This window comes from Macrosteles quadrilineatus, unplaced genomic scaffold (genome assembly GCF_028750875.1).
Source record: "Macrosteles quadrilineatus isolate MER2022 unplaced genomic scaffold, UCM_ALF_1.0 Scaffold_2__2_contigs__length_208266976, whole genome shotgun sequence".
NCBI lineage: Eukaryota > Metazoa > Arthropoda > Insecta > Hemiptera > Cicadellidae > Macrosteles > Macrosteles quadrilineatus.
In genome coordinates, this window is record NW_026542595.1 from 121,806,096 (window position 1) to 121,823,295 (window position 17,200).

Below are 17,200 nucleotides of genomic sequence, written 5' to 3' on the forward strand. Positions count from 1 at the left end.
AAACTACATATCCTCAACACATATATACTTACAAAATTGGCAGCACAAAATATCGAAAGTTAATCCCATTCACTTAAATTAAGACAACTATTGACATTGTGACATATTAAATTATAAATACCAGTTATTTGCTTGAGTCATAGTTTGGATTTTAAAAGCTATGATGTTTACGAGTAAAGTTCTTTTAGGTATAAACTATTTTATATCATACAACCTATGTATCTTACAAAAATAATGAGCAATACTAATCTAGGGATCTTGAAATCCTGGAATAAGTACTAGCATTTTTTTTTTAACGGCTATGCTCTATTTAGGAACCGTTTTAAACATTAATTCAGGTTTACCAAACGTTGTTTCACATTTAATTATTCTAGACCCTGTAGACACAGGGTCTATTACACACATTCGCTTTACAATTAGACTTGCTTCTTCTAGGAAGTAATAGCATTATAAAACACTACAATTTAATATTTAGTTTATTTATTATTTTTTATTTAACTGTTCTTTTATCGATAATATATATTTTATTAACTGTATACGCTGCCTAAAAATAACTGATATGACAATAACATTCACTTTAAGTCTTTAATGATCAATGGTCGTTTCTTATCCTCAAAACTCTGTTAAGTACACACGCTTTACAACAACAAATTTAAACCAAATCATTTAACCAAACAGTATTAAGCTTACAATATTCCTATTTCTAGGCTGCCACAGTAAAGTGGTATCGCATCACACGAGAAGCATCATTTAACGTAAACAAGGCCACATATCACCAGCTAAACCCAGATCTCTACTTTTGTGGTATAAACGTTGCTTGTTTATCAACCTTATCCTAAAGTGACAATTTAACCTAGGGATAAATACAGCTAGATGCTTGTAACACCCAACATGAGAATATCATGAGGCAATGTAGATAACATATTTATATCTGAATCAAGTTTAATCATTTATTTCCACACACATCTAGAAACAAAACTAATATAAAACATACCTATGGGCCTACTATAAAGATCTCCTTTTATATTAATTAAAACACACTTAAAAAATGCTTGATTTTAATACTAGTCAGTTACATTTCAAAAAGTGAAAAGAAATAATTTGTTATGTAAATAAATTTTAATTTAAGTTTAAACGTTTTTGGTGAAAGATTTACTTATCGTTCTGTTGTTTCCTGAAACAGGTTTCATAAAAATATATGTCAAGAATATTCTTGAAACATAGCACTAAAAAATGTATTAAAATAACGTAATAAGATTAACTCTTTCCGATAACGTTAATACCTACGAATAGAGTTTTATGTCCGAATTCTACATATATGTACAAGCTGTCAAATAGTACTACTCGCTTTTTCTGATTATATGCAATAATTGCCATTTTCACAAGGTCCTAGTTCTAATTAACTTTTCCTAGAAAATATTTTTTTCTAGAAAAAAACTTTATTGCATCTCCTAGTAAATTCAGCTTTATTACTGCTATTTTTAGTAAACGTGTTGTATTTCATTTGCTGTTAACGAGTTGCACAATTAATTTACGTGCGTTTATAATTCTAAGGCAACGAGTTATTTACATATTTAATTAAAATGTTTAACAATTTACTTTTTTTAAGGTCAAAACTAGACGAAAAATTCGAGGTATTCGTAAGCTCAGTTTTCAAAACAAACTACAACAATGTAACAAATGGCCCCATTCTTCTCCATAAGCGAGCCTACATATCTCACCTGACAAAGAGATGCTTTTTACCTTTATATCTGTGTGTTTTGTGTTTTTAACTACAGCTTTTACAGTATATAGTATATTAACTCTTTTTTGTAAATAGATTATTATGTAACGGAGAAAAGTTGAGGTAGTAAACAATTTTCTTACCATTATCATATTATCTACGTGTAGTGTTTTATTTATAATTTTCCAATGTCCCTCTTTTAGCTTGGTTATAGAGTATGTCGTTAATCTCTACACCATGATGTCAAAAAATAAATTTAAATACATAATTAAAAGCTCAAATACAATGATTTAACTCAATTGTTTGGAAAACAACTAATGCAAGTCTCCCATTAAGTACAATGGAATTATGTTACTGAATACTCTGTTATAAGTTTCTGCAAAATAAATCAAGTTTACATACTCATTGTGAATACTAGACCAATGATAGTAAAGTTTAAATTCCATTACAAGAAGTATGTCATCAAAACTCTATGAGTAACGGTGTATTATTGTTTGTATTGTCAACACGATATTGATAATTTACGGCTATTATAACAAGACTACTTCTACAGAATAAAATGTATCCTATGGTGTACCAAATGGGAAAAGTCACTTATTAAATCTAAATATTTCATAATTAATACCACATAACTTATAAATTTAATCCACAAAACATAATTGACTCATTAAAAATCCTTATCGGCTATAGTATACCTTTTTAGCGAAATAGAATCTTAATCAATCAGTCTAGTGCATATTTCTTCAAAATACCTCATCAATAGAGACACACAATATTCGATCAAAAAATGTATTCAAAATTGTTATAAAGAAAAATAGTTAAAATGTACGTTTGTATTTTTTCTTTTTATGGTTTAAAGCAATTTAACTCGCTAAATTATTGCTAACTACAATACGCTAACTAATTGTTTCTCGTATAAAGTTCTAAGATCAAAAATAGTGATTGTTATCTGTTGTTCTTTCAGAATTTTAAATATATCAAAGGATACGCGAAATAGCTAAAAGAGAAATATCAGATGCACAGATGGACCAATACGAACGAATCCAATATCAGGAATACAAAGCGATATCTTTTACAAAAGGAAACTTTTATGAAAAACAACACAAAGACAACATAACTACGTTCCATATTGCGGGGGTTTGTAATAAACATGCACAACTGCCCTTAACGTCGATCGAAATAGTTTGTTTGTCACCGTTTTTTTTTTACACTAAATATAATCAAACAAACTATTGCTGTTTTTTTTGTCTGATAGGAATTTATTCTAAAAATTGAAGTTTTTGTAGTTTTTTAAAATATTAAAAATTATGAAATAATGAATTATTATACTGCAATAGAAATGCAGATTGTTAATCTATAATATAATTTGTATACAAGAAATAATTTTCTTGACACATTATGAGGATTCTTGATTTACTTACTATCAGGAACAGTTAACCTATGAATAATCAATACTTTTCGAAAATGTAAAGAATGAGTAGAGAAGAAAAAACTAAAAATTTAAATAGTTTGAGAAAATCCGTTTATGGCTGTTCTAAGGTGTTTGAACTTGAGATGGATTGAGGTTGTGAATGTTATCTTTCTTTGTACAGTATTGTTTGATTTATTATTTATTGTAGCTATTTAGATTAGTTAAATTTGTTTTACATCTACTTGAATTGAATAATAATATATTTAGGGGTTTCCCAAAACAGATATTTGACATTTTTACCATACAAGTTAAATTTAAAGGGGTCATGCACTAATTTGCCATCAATCTATGTAACACAGTTACATCTATCCAGTTCATGGTTTTCCTGTAACAAGTGAATATTCGATTATTCAAGCATTCATAAAGTAGGTTGATTATAACATACCAAATTAATTAAAGCGACTTTCAATATTTGTTAGGTTAAAATATATTACGTTTGTGGAATAGTATCAGTAACATATTACTTAATTGTACAGGTTCAATTACTATCGGTAAACCTACTTTAGTATTAGCAACACCCAAAAAACTCACTTATCTCATAAACAAGTGACATTATACTCAAAAAATTATAAATCCAACATGACTGATGGAATTTGTAAATTTTCCTAGGAAAAAATAATTCAGCATTTTGGTACTGTGTATTGATTGACCAGAATAGACTACCCCGAGCGATGCCATCCAATGCATACTAACACAGATCAATATGACCAGCATTGTACAACTGATGGCCGTTTTAATGAGGTTCTGTCTGGTAACTATGGACACATTTCAGCTCTGTCTATTTTAATAAAGTTAACTTTGTTCATTGCATACGGTATACGCGAGAAATACTAAATCAATATAGTTTTTCTTTACCAGAAAAATTCTAACCAGGGTTTATGGGCCTTTAATAGAGATATAATATGTGTGTAAGTTTTTACAAATCTCCTTCTGAAATTTTATTTTTATATTTCCATCGTTTTAGTATTATTTAATAATTCTATATTCAGGCTTTTTGCTTGTAAGTGATTTTTATCCAAACCAAGTGATTTAATCTAAAAAAAAACTAAATATAGTTAAAGTTTCAGTTTATTACTTATTTAATGGTGTGGTATAATACGTATTGCTAAAATATCATACCAGTTACCCAAGAAATGCTAAGTAAAAGTAAGAAAATCTCACACTCATGTGAGATGGGTTACCCTTTGCGGGTATAGAAAGAATTTTATAAAATGTTTAGAAATACGTATATGAATTTCGTATTTGTAATCTATTTTAATTATGTAAAATTAGTGATAGGTAATATTTCGTCTCTAGAAAATTTTTATCGACAAAAATATTCTTCCTGACCTGAGATAAATTAAATGAAAATTGTGGCATTAAAACAAGTTTTACCTAATGACTTTGTTTTGGTTTCACACCGCAAAATTTTAATTAATATTCGCCCTGTAAATAATTCACTAACATGATGAGGATGAACACGATACCGTAATATTTGTTGACCTACTTCCTTATTTATGAACATAAAACACAAGTTTGGTTATTAATTAAGGATTATTTTGCATCACAACCATTGATGTACTAATAATGAGATGTAGGATATGTATAAATAATTAGGATAAATAATTATTATTTCGATCAAACGTTTAGAAAAAAGTAATTTTAATGTGTTGTTTTATCAAAGTATATGTAAAAAAAAGAGCGGGTTTATTCTTGTGAATGTTAATACGAATTATTTATAGCATATTTCCAAATATTCAGACGGTATAAGCTAAATGCAAGTATATTGAACAGAGTATAACCTGTGTGAAGTTGATGTAGATCTTGTTTCCCTGAGCGGGGTTTCCCTCAAGGGGGAAATAGTCGCTTGTATAGATTTTTTTCATTCACGTTATCATTTCAGCCTCTAGCTTTTCCATTTTGTCAAGAGAAAATAAAACACTTACCAAACGAGTCCACGTAGAAAATAAGTACACGATTAAGATTAAGTGGGTTGGTTAAACAAATTTCATTGTGAAGAGAGTTACATCCTTCATAAGTGTTAGACTAAAGATTCAACAATACACCCAAATATTATAAATCAATCGGTTTACTTTACTTAATTTGATAAATACAAACTCAAACGAGGATCCTATTACTTGTGTTGGCAAATTTAAAGTTACCTGTTTTTGATAGGTAAAAGTACGAGTGTGACTTCTATTTTTTTAGCACACGTTACGATTTAGTAAATTAATTATTTTACTGTTCTTATTCATAATAATTAAGATACATAAGTATTTATGGTTTTTGCCAGGTTTTTTAAACATACATAATTTTCTTATTGCAACGAGAACCCTGCTGGTTATTAAAGCTCTAATTATCATTTTGTTGTTGTAATATATGGTTTCGTTTTGGCTATTATTTATCAGTCTACGAAGCAAGGTTCACTAAATCCTTAAAACAATTAAGTTTTGCCCGACATTAAAACCGGCCAATTATGTTATCAAAACAAAAAGTATCGATTTTAATTCCCTAAAACCATCCAATATTTATATAACTTCAGTTAAACATTTAGTTACATTTAAATATACATATTTAATTATAAATGTTTAACTGAAGTTATTTAATGTAATAGAGTTATAGATACATCATGTATAAGTAAAAAAGTGTAAGATATTTTAGTAGATTCCCAAAAGACACAAAATTGAATGGGCCACTACAGATATTCAATAAGCCCTAGCTATTATTAAATAACCTTTTCTAAACAATGAATACCCTACAAATACGAGGTATAAAAGCATCTCTTTGTCAGGTGAGATATGCAGGCTCGCTTATGGAGAGGAATGGTGCCATTTGTTACAATGTTGCCGTTTGTTGATGCAAACTGAGCTTGAAAAATCGTTGACCTTTGTTTTGTTGGGAATTCAAATTGAAAGTTGAAGAATCAACCATACCAATATAATTTGATTTCTTATTGTTAAACATTGGAAAAACCTTCAAAATGCGCAGATGATACACAATCTCATTCAAAATAAATAAAAAAGGTGTACAGCTGAATTATGTTACTTATTTATTTTATGATTGAAAATGTAAATAACAGTCATGCATTTTACCCCTTTCAACAATATTTATTAAGGTCAATTAATCCATTTATTAAGGTCATATCATTTGTACCGATATCAATTACGTACTCTGATTTCAAGACGCTTGAGTGTACTACTACATTAAACTCTACGCTACTTTGTTCAGACAGTTGAGTGGCATATCTTCCCGTTGTTTATGTTTCTTAGTCGTAAAATTTCCTTACATTTTATTTACCTTTATACAATTTTAAAATTTTTACCATTATTTCCCCTTTTATTTACAATGTATCATCCTCTGACTATAAATTATTTATTAGGTATATGCTTACCTATCTATTGTTTTCAAGATAAGTTGCCCTTAAGCACAACATTGTTTTAAGCTTTAATGTATATCATCAAGCTTTAATGTAAAAAATGCATTTGTGACATTACCTGATAATTTTAGTTTATGTATAATGAAAACGGATACGTTGATTCTTTGCTCTTCAAATTCAAGTAAATATGTTCTCAAACAAACAAACATGTTAACGAAACTCTCACTTACTTTTTACGGTTGCTTGTTTTAAAGTATATACCACATCGTGTATCCATGAATATTGTATTTATCCCTGTCTTGAGTTGTCGTTTAAGGATAAGGTCGATAAACAAGCAATGTTTAAACCACCACAACAGTAGAGGTCGGGGTTAAGGGCGTGATATGTGGTCTTGTTTACGTTAAATGATACCGCCTTACTAAGGCAGTGTCAAGTTAAAGCTTTGTTTAACGTTAACAAAATGTAGTTTAGGAATCCTTTTTGTCTGAAAAATTATAACTTTTGTATTTGTTTTTAAAATTATAAAGTCTTACAGTTAATTATTTCATGGAACACCATGTGTACATAACAAAATACTGAAAGTAATTTTAATTTATAGCATATACATAAATAGTTATTAATTAATTTTACCATCAATATTTTGGTTATAACTTTGTAGCTGATTTTAAAAAGGAAATCTAGTATAAAAGTCATTGTACATAAGTAATACAAATTAGTAATTTTATATTCCTCAATGACACCCCCTTACAGTCTTTGGCGTTGACTTATTTAAAAGTGGAACTCCTAATTACATTAAACATAAGCCATCCAGTTTAGTCATAGTTTGTTGAAATGCAAATTTATTTGACATATTACTGATACTTAACATAAATTCAATGAAATTTTAGAAAGCTTAAATTTTATATTCTATGGTAGTGTAAAGTTAAGTTTATGCAGTCAATTCCTAGTCCAATTCCTTTTGCCATATAAACGTGGATTAAATAACAAAGGGTTTCCTGGCAGCTGCAGTTTGCTGGTATAGAACCCGTAAACTCCAATATTGTCAGGCGGAAGTGACGGCGTCCAATAAGAACTGCTATTGGTTCTGCAGCACTAATGTGGACTGGGGAAAATTAAAGAAAATACAGTTGCGTGGAAATTAATTTGGTTTCATAGAACAAATTCAGTTTTATTACTTAATTAAATTTGACGATTTCAATTTCCCTATGAATAAAAATACCGTTACGAAATTCTGAGACGCATTTAGATAAATCCCTACCACAATATAGGCACTCATGTTCAAATATTGAGAAATCATTAATAAATGGCCTAATGGTAGAAAATACAACAGAAAATGGTAAAACTTAAATTTAAAAATGTTTTTTTACCCATTACTTACGCAACGACGCAGAATATGTTCGTAATATTTTTCCCTCTAATGCTAAAAAAAATCTAGTTTGTGAATCATACACTAATGAAACAATAACAGTAGTTCTGATTTGTATAGTATATTTCGTACCTAGGGCCGAAAATGAGGTTTTGCCGGCTCGAGATAGTTTTTAAGTTCGAGACGAAGTCGAGAACTTAAATCGATCGAGAGCTGCAAAACCATTTCGGTCCGTGGTACGAACGCTATTTTTCACCACACTTTACCCTATTACCACTATTCACCACTATAATAATGCACACTGGTAGTCAACACAACTACAACTTTAAGGTTATGTAAAGAAATAATTTGAGGAATCAGCAAAAATAAAAATAAATAGTTGCTAGGCAACGGTGACAATAACATAATTCTATTGCATTGCTATGGATTTTGGTTGTGTATTTAAAATGCATTCATGTTTTAAGTAAAGCGGACAGCTGATTTTGCGGCCCCGGCCTGTAAAAACCTGCTCGGTCCCCAAATTACGATGACAGCTGGCATGGCCAGCAAAACGTAACTTTCAGCCACCAATTAATGTATGTAATACATCCAAAAACATCATAGTGTGGTGAAAAAGCATTTTTGGCCTCCTCCAATACTGTACTAATTGAATCTATTAAAACAGTAATTCACAAGTACCAACGTAAATACCAGTGTATAACAGTGAATGTATTAGAATGATCAACTAAAAAAATTATAGTAAAATAGTTTACTAACTATTCCCTGGTAACTGAATATTTGAGATCCCTAATGACTACTAGCAATTTCAATACTTTTTGCATCGTTATAATTATCTCAAGAGTTTCTAAATTACTTTTCTTTATACTGGCATTAATTGTATTTATAGGGTATTTTCAGCTACGAGACTTTTACTAACATAGGTGGAATAAGATTGATTAAGATTTATTTTTTTTTTATTACATATAAAATATAACGTTAAGGAAAACTCTTTTTTAAGAACACAAGTTACCCACAAGAGGGCTAATTGGGCAGTGGTGGGTTGAGCTGTTAGGGTAGAGAGGGGTGAAGGGAGGGGGAGAAGGGAGGGGGGTAAGTATGTGATCGATTACTTCTAACAGGGCCACTAAATTGGTTGTTTGGAAAGTTGCCAGTAAGGGCTCTTGGCAAGAAATAAAACTTGACCTCATATACTCTCATTTAAAAAGGCATCCAATAATACATATTGTTATCGTTCCTGATATTTCATTAGTTGGATGAAAACAGAACAATTAATTACATACGGTTAAAGCCTACAGTTGCGTAGCATTGCTTTTGTAACTCATGTTAATGAGGTACTTTCTCCGAATTATGTACTCCTCTCCACTAAAAGACGTACAACAACAACAACATCGACTACTACAACGCAATGTAATAAGAATGTGTTTTATGAATCTATATATTAATTTGAAACTGTTTTTCTTTGTCATAGCTATTTTGAGAGAACGGCTGGGCGTAGAAACTCGGTAGGGGTGTCTAAAGAAAGGTCTTGGTCTGTAGATGAGCCATCAAAAGAGAAACGTGGTAAATTCCCTAGGGGCTCTGCCCCAGTGGCCTTTAAAGTCCCATCCCATGTTATTCTTATGGAGGAAAACGGGGTTTTTGTCACAGCTAATTTGAGAGAACTGCTGGGTGTAGAAACTTGGTAGGGGTGTCTAAAGAAAGGTATTGGTCTGTAGGCGAGGCCTCAAAAGAGAAACGAGGTAAATTTCCTTTGGGACTCTGCCCCAGAGGCCTTTAAAGTTCACTCAGCAATTTTGTTTTCATTACGACCATATGGATAATTTTACACTACTTTTAATGAACCAGCTGTTAATATTAAAATTGTATTCAAAGGTCTACTGAAACTGTCAAAATTAAATGTTTACATTATCTATTATTTATGATTTTAAATTGATTCTCCACTGCATGGCAAGTTTTTTATAGTTTCAACAAAATGATGAATTTATGATACGTTTTAAATGTTGTGATCAAAAATATATGCTTTATTGCTCTTAGAAAATTTTAATTTATGAAATAAGTGTGACATATCAATTTTAAAGGAACATAATTATTCCTTATCGGGTTAGCTTATATATATTGTAAGGTTGGCACTTGCCTTTTTTTTGCCTACTTTCAATTACCATTTATTTTTTAATTCAAGAAAGAACACCAGAAATTCATTTATTGGTATAAAAGTTTTCGACAATTGGGTTAAAAATTGTGTCATAAATGAGTACGTTGAGGATGAGAGCTGTGTTCAAGTTTTGGAATAGACTAACTACGGAGTCTATGGTTTTGGTAAAGTAGGTGAACTAATGTCAATTCAGGTATTTAAAAAAATGTGTACAGGGTTTTTACTTTGCTGTACACATGTAACAACACATCTAAACCTCACTACATACAAAGCATTCGGAAACACAACAGTGTCATCACATCTAATTGCATTTGCATATTTTGTTACCAAGGCTGGACTAGATTATGGATTTGGTTCCGCAAATGTTCAAGATTTGTGATCAAATTTCCTACAATTATGGTTTATTCCATCCACGAAATACATGCACATCTTTATGTTATCGATCTGGCCAAGGCGAAACTATCCCATAAGCTAATTAATTATCATGTAAGAACAGGATGATTAAATACATGGGTCGATGTGGCAAGAGAAGGAATTAAAATTGCTTAGATCGAAGTAAGAATCTTACTGCTTTCTAGAGAATCAGATATTTTTATCAAATAAAAAAACTGATTTAATATGCTGATAAAATTCTGTATTTTTATGACCAAAGGTGAAGATTTACTTATAAATCCGGATACAATCTGAATGTTTTTTTTAAAGCAGATTGAATTTGTTGTTAGTAATAAATATTGACTCTTTCCGTAACATGATAGACTAATTATATGAACTCATTCTCCCATATAGTGAAAGTGGCTTTGACATGAAACAAACTCATGAACAAACAATTATAAGATTCCTAAAAAAAAAACTTTTGGGCAACATAAAGCCCATAAAAAGGTAGGAAATATTGTGTTAAACGAATTCATCAATCACGTTTTTTAGGGAACACAATCGTCATACTTATATCTATGTTTATCCTCCCTTCATTTACCTAAGATTTTAATGACTTCACTCTATCTATCGCAGTTAGCTGAATTTACATAAAACCTCAAGATTAACCGTCGATTTCGACGGGGTTCTACTAGTTCAAATGAATTAAATACGTCAATAACAATTAGTATCCTAGCAAAACCATTACACTTTACGAATTGTTTTCATATTTCTGATATTAATTGATACCTAAATCTGACACAAGTAAAAACAAGGTTGATATTTGTTACTTCGCTGGACGTAGAATAATATACCAGCTTATATGTACAGATGTGCTCCATAAGTTACTGTGCTGTGCATCCACCCCCCTTCCTCCAACCAAGTCAAGTGAAGGCAACAAATGAGCAGTGCTTTATGTGGTGTCCTCCACAAAACAATCGTTAACCATTCTTTAATATTTTTAAACATTTTGAGTTCTAACATTTGTTATTCATCAAATTCAAATTAAAATGTCGTGGAAAACCTTTAAATTTATTTAATTCTGTAACCTAATAATAAGAGTGTATTTAGGCCTAATCTGAAAAATTAAACTAATTATAACAACCACAAAGTTATCAAGATATATAAGCCCACATAGCACCGAATATTTATTTGATATCAAATAGCTATCAAATTTTTGACATTTTAATATCAAATTGATATTCACGAATATTCATTTGATATCAAATAAACGTTCAATTTAGGTTCAAACGTCACTGAATTTTACATCAAATGAATATTCAAATTGAATATAAAATAAATATCAAATTTGACATTCATAAATTTATTGGTAAAATATGATTAAGAGAATATCATTGAATTTACATTCACATTTTAAATATGATGGTGATAAATATTGATATAACATTTTTGACATTCGAATATTAAATTGATATTCGCGAACATTCATTTGATATACAATAAATGGTCAATTTAGGTTCAACCTCAATTAATTTGACATTAAATTTAATTAAATTTAATATCAAATAAATGTCTCATAAATTTATTGGTAAAAAAATATGTTTAGACGAATTAGGTTGCATTTTTTCACATTTCAAATTTCATGGTGATTAAAATAATAGCAGTGCAGACCTCTATACTGTTCTTACCTTGATTTGACTTATTATTCTGAAGTTATAGGTAGTTTGTTTAAGTGGGTTACCCAAAAATGTAAATATATATATATATATATATTTTATTTGACAAAGCATTAATACAAGTATCACAAAACATATTTGTTTAAAACAAAATTGCATTCAAGGAAAACATTTTAAAGATAAAAGTTGTTTGTATGATAAAATAAGTTTAATTAAAAATTATTTAAACACAAATATAAAAAAGATATGTACAATGTACAAAAAAAAATAATTCTGGTCTTCTTCATCTCCCAAATGGCCTTCTTGATTTTTCTATTGTTCCTGTAAAAGAGGTTCAACAGAGTTATTTTCTAAGACAGCTATAGATAAAATATAATATGTTAGACAAGGGGTCTCCAACCTTTTGTTTCCTCGGTGAGCACTTTCTCGTCTAAAAACGCCACCGATTTAGCGACTAACGTTAATTGTTCGTTACTCTATCAAATCACAACATCATCTACTATCGATGCGATTGTAGTTGTCGTTTGTCACAAGGTAAAGGCTTTTTGTGATACGGACGAAATGAGAGCATTCTATTATAAAATTAAACTGTCATAACCTAACCTAATTAACCAAACTTGCTGATAGTGAAAAAATCGAATTAAGGTTTACTACGGACAAAATGAGAGCATTCTATTATAAAATTTAACTGTCGTAAGCTAACCTAACTTGCTGATAATATAAAAAATATACAAGATAAAAATCGAATGAAGATTAGATTTAACAAGAGCTTAGGTTTGCTGCTATGGAGAAGGTAAAAAGTGTTTTTGAGCAGACGTCAATAGTATAGGATAAAGTAAATAAGTTTGTCAAATTTTATCAAAATCTATCCATAAACAAGTAAACTACATCAGTTTCCTTTTTTTTATAATCTAAAATATAGTTCTGTTCATAAAATAAAATTATAAATGCCTCTAATTCTAACGAAAGATGTGCAGTTAAGAAGTAATCGCATTCTCAGCTAAATCTTTGACAAAAAGTGCAATGATTTTTTAGCGAGAATAGGCTATATAATTTGACCCTTAAAATGTCAGCTAGTTTAAGATTTCAATTTGTAGTTCTGCCAATTAGGATCAATTTAAAATATATATATTTAAATTAATCTGCCGCTACTTGACTACTGCTAATATTCCCCTAGGCCTATTGAGAAAAAAAATAGCAAGTGAGAGACATTTACGATGTTCCTATTTAAATACGTTAGCCTGCCAACTTGGAGACAGGGAATTGTACACAAATTTTGTTGAATGGGGAAAAGACAGATAATTGCTCTTAATTATGGTATGAGCCGCGAGGTAATTAAATATCCCATGGCTGAGCCTGCATTCATTGACAACGTTCATTGAAAATGTTGACCTAGGTAGTGGTAAAAGTAATCCTCAGTCACTTAAACGGACAAATATTGGGGTGAGCACTGACTGAAATGAGTGCAACGGTCGGATGTAGTTTGGTGTGTGTATAGGCCACCTGTGTGCGTTTAAAAAAATTCAACTAATACAGTTTTCTTTTACAAAAGTTTGCACTGCCGGAATATTTATATAGTGTAAATCAAATACTTCCTATATAAGTGGGTCACAAAAAAGAGAAACTCTCTTAACTGTGTGATGAACCTTAGGCTACGTTAATACCCAATAGGTACCTATCATGAATTAGGTTGTGTTTTGGCGGTAGGGCCTAACTTACCTACAGTTCCTAAGAGAACCTGCGATATATTATCGGACGGCATATATATCCGATTCGATATTAATATTGCAAAACCAGATCACCAAATCTGCAAATCATAACTCAATTTGATGTTTACATAGTGAAAAAACATAGGGAACGATGTATTGAATCGGATAATTATTGATATATAATTTTATTCATCCGATAATATATCGCAGGTTCTCTGCGGAACTGTACCCGTTATGGCAAAAAAGAAATACTTAAAAATCCCCAACATCACATAATACAAGGTCACAGCAAGAAATTTTATGGCAAATCAAACAGAAAATTTGAAATAAAAACACCTAAGATTGAAACTTTGTAATACCTACTGTAGGTATAACTTATTTTAACTTTGAGAAAACCTAATTGAAATATATGTAAGCCTACCTATTATTAATGTCTTGATTGTAAATAAACAAAAAAAACTTACGCAAGATAGCTGGCTTCAGATGCAGATTGCAAAAGAAAAATCTATTCCTCCTTCCCAGCCTACAGGCTGCTAGACAGCCATACTTTGTCACTCGGGAGAATTGGTAGGTAAATTATTCACTGCTACCAAATAATAACTTCCACCAAAGCTGCAGAGTTATCAACTGAAACAATGGAGAGAAAACTATTTTTAGTTAAATTCATGCATACCTTTCTCTGGCCTAAATATGTATCAAGATTAGTTAGGCCTAATCTTTGGTTGGTAAAGGAAGCAGACAACAACTTAAATACAAAAGACTAAGAGACAATACAGGGGTAGACTTTCGTATCTGTTGTCAAAAACAACCGAATGAAAATATCGATCGTTATATATTCATTCAGTTGTTTTTGACAACAGATACGGAAGTGTACCCCAATTCAGTTTAAAATGAAAATGGATTTCAAATAGGCTAGGCTATTTCTTTTATAATACCGGTAATTGTAACCTGGTGTAGGTAGAATTAGTTAGGCCTAGGCTAGCCTAAATTAAGTTAACTTATTCTTGATGGTGAATTTACCATAACTTAAGTTAGTGACTGACGTAAAATATAAGCCACATAACTTAGTAATATTTCAAAATTAACAAGGTATTACAACACAGTATGGTATTCCATTTGCCTTGTAAACCAGTAAGTTAGTCCTACTTACTAGCCTATATATTGAACACTATTTTCATCCGGAAGTTGCCCTAAGCTAAATAAACTACTGGTTCAGTAAGAACTAAGCAAGCCGCCTAACTTAGTAGCTTATGCCTAGGCCTAATTTGTATGCAGAAAAATACTTGGTTCCTCTAAAACAGATTGCCTATTTTGAGGTTTCAGATTTATTTATTTATACTTAAGGCATTAGGAATGATAAGTTGGCCAATTTAATTTGTACAGTAACTTAGGTCTAGGTAAGGCCAAGGCCTAAAATACGTCTATGTTACTAGGTATAGTGACTTTTATACTTACATGCTCCAAGGATCAAAACGTGAAAAGATGTTCGGTGTAGGTTATGCCAATACCCAGTCACAAAAATAACAACTCCTAACAGTGACACACACTAAACAAAAGATCAAAACACTTAAGTTAACTGATTTAAGGTTATGTCTTGTTCTTGATACTCTTGTTGCTTCCATAGTTTATTTTCACTACTTGTGTAGCCTACTCAACAAGTTAGTTGTCATAGGTACATTTTACATAAATCGCGTACTTTCCCTCAAAATGGACAATTTGTTGGTTAATAAATAAATCAACACAGTTAGTAAACTGGCCACCACTGGTCGCGCGACGGATTTTGTAATTTGTAATGTTTTGTTTTGTTTGCCGAGTTAGGTTAGAATTAAGTTGGTGTTTTGTCTTCAGTCTTCCTCTTCCTCTCTCCCTTTCGTACGAATGGGCCAAGTCAAGCTCAAACAAGATACTTTTAACATATTTTTAGAGTTATATTACACTTAAAAAATTTAAAATTTACGTTTGGTTTAATTTACTAGTAAAAATAAAATGATAAGGCCAATCTTTAAGAGTTTGACTTTTTTACTAATAAACAAAACTTTTAAAAAAGCTGTGTTTCCTATATTCACTCTTCTTAAAATGTGTAGTAAGCCTACATTCAGAAAAATATCAGATGTTGCAACAACTCCCCCCCCCCACGAAAAGTTAAAATCCATCATCAATTAATTAAAAATTACAGTGTTCAGTGTTCCTTCCTATTATTAATTATTTTGAGATAATTGACCTCCGACCTCCATGTTACAAACCATGCTACAAACTGTAGGCTGGGGACTAATTCTTCATTCTAAAAAATTTGAAAAGTTAAATCTAAATTTTTTTTAAACGTAAGTATATTTGGAAATTTTTAAAGAGAAAATCAAATTTTTAACATTTAGAATATTCAGATAATATTCTAAATTTGATGTTATTTGACTTTGATATTATGAAGATACAATAAATATTCAAAGTTTGACATTGTTTGACTTTGACATTTTGAACATTAAATGAATATCAAATAAATATCAAATTTTTGATTTGACATAGTTTGATATATTGAACGTTTATTTGATATCAAATAAATATTCTGTGCTATGTGGGAGTATCAATTTTACATAATTGATTGGAAGGACATTTCTGACTGTTCAAAGTTTGAGTAAAATAAAGACCACAGAAGCTCTTCATTATATAATATATACTTAGTTAAAGCTTCAAAGCAATCAAATGGTAAATATTTTTGTCTTGTACTAAAAAACTCTAACACATACACCATATTGCTCCAACACACAGTAAATAAATGCTGCATAAATATAATGTTAGGTTTAATTTGCTTGTTTACTATATTCATACGTTAATTAATTTGTTTATTTACAGTCCCTTATACAACCGGATTTATATCTTGGTGAAATTAACGGCTATTAGGAAGATATGGAATACAATAACAATTCTTAAGTAAATTATTTCATTTAACACCATCCATATGGAAAAATATTTAACAAATGATTTAATTTGGTGGTTCGTCTCGTAATCCTTTTGTGTACTGGTTATCAGACGGGCACATTGATGCTTATGGCTGTCACCTATTGTAAATATAAATTTACAATAATACATTATGTTACTTATAAACTAATGTATACATCTATCGTTTTAGAAATACTATTTATAAACTAAGCAATGGATACTGTTTAAATAGTTAACACATGAGAAAATTTAATATAAAATCATATTGAAATACTACCTGTCTACAAAATTAATCTTTAAAAATACTCTAAAAATTACTCTTGAAACTACTCCAAAATATCTGCCAGGAATATTATAGGCTAGTTGATGGTAGCGTAGTTGGATTGGGTTAGTATATACAATTTTAGTTTAGTGTAAGCCATTTACGTTTGTAAACACGAAA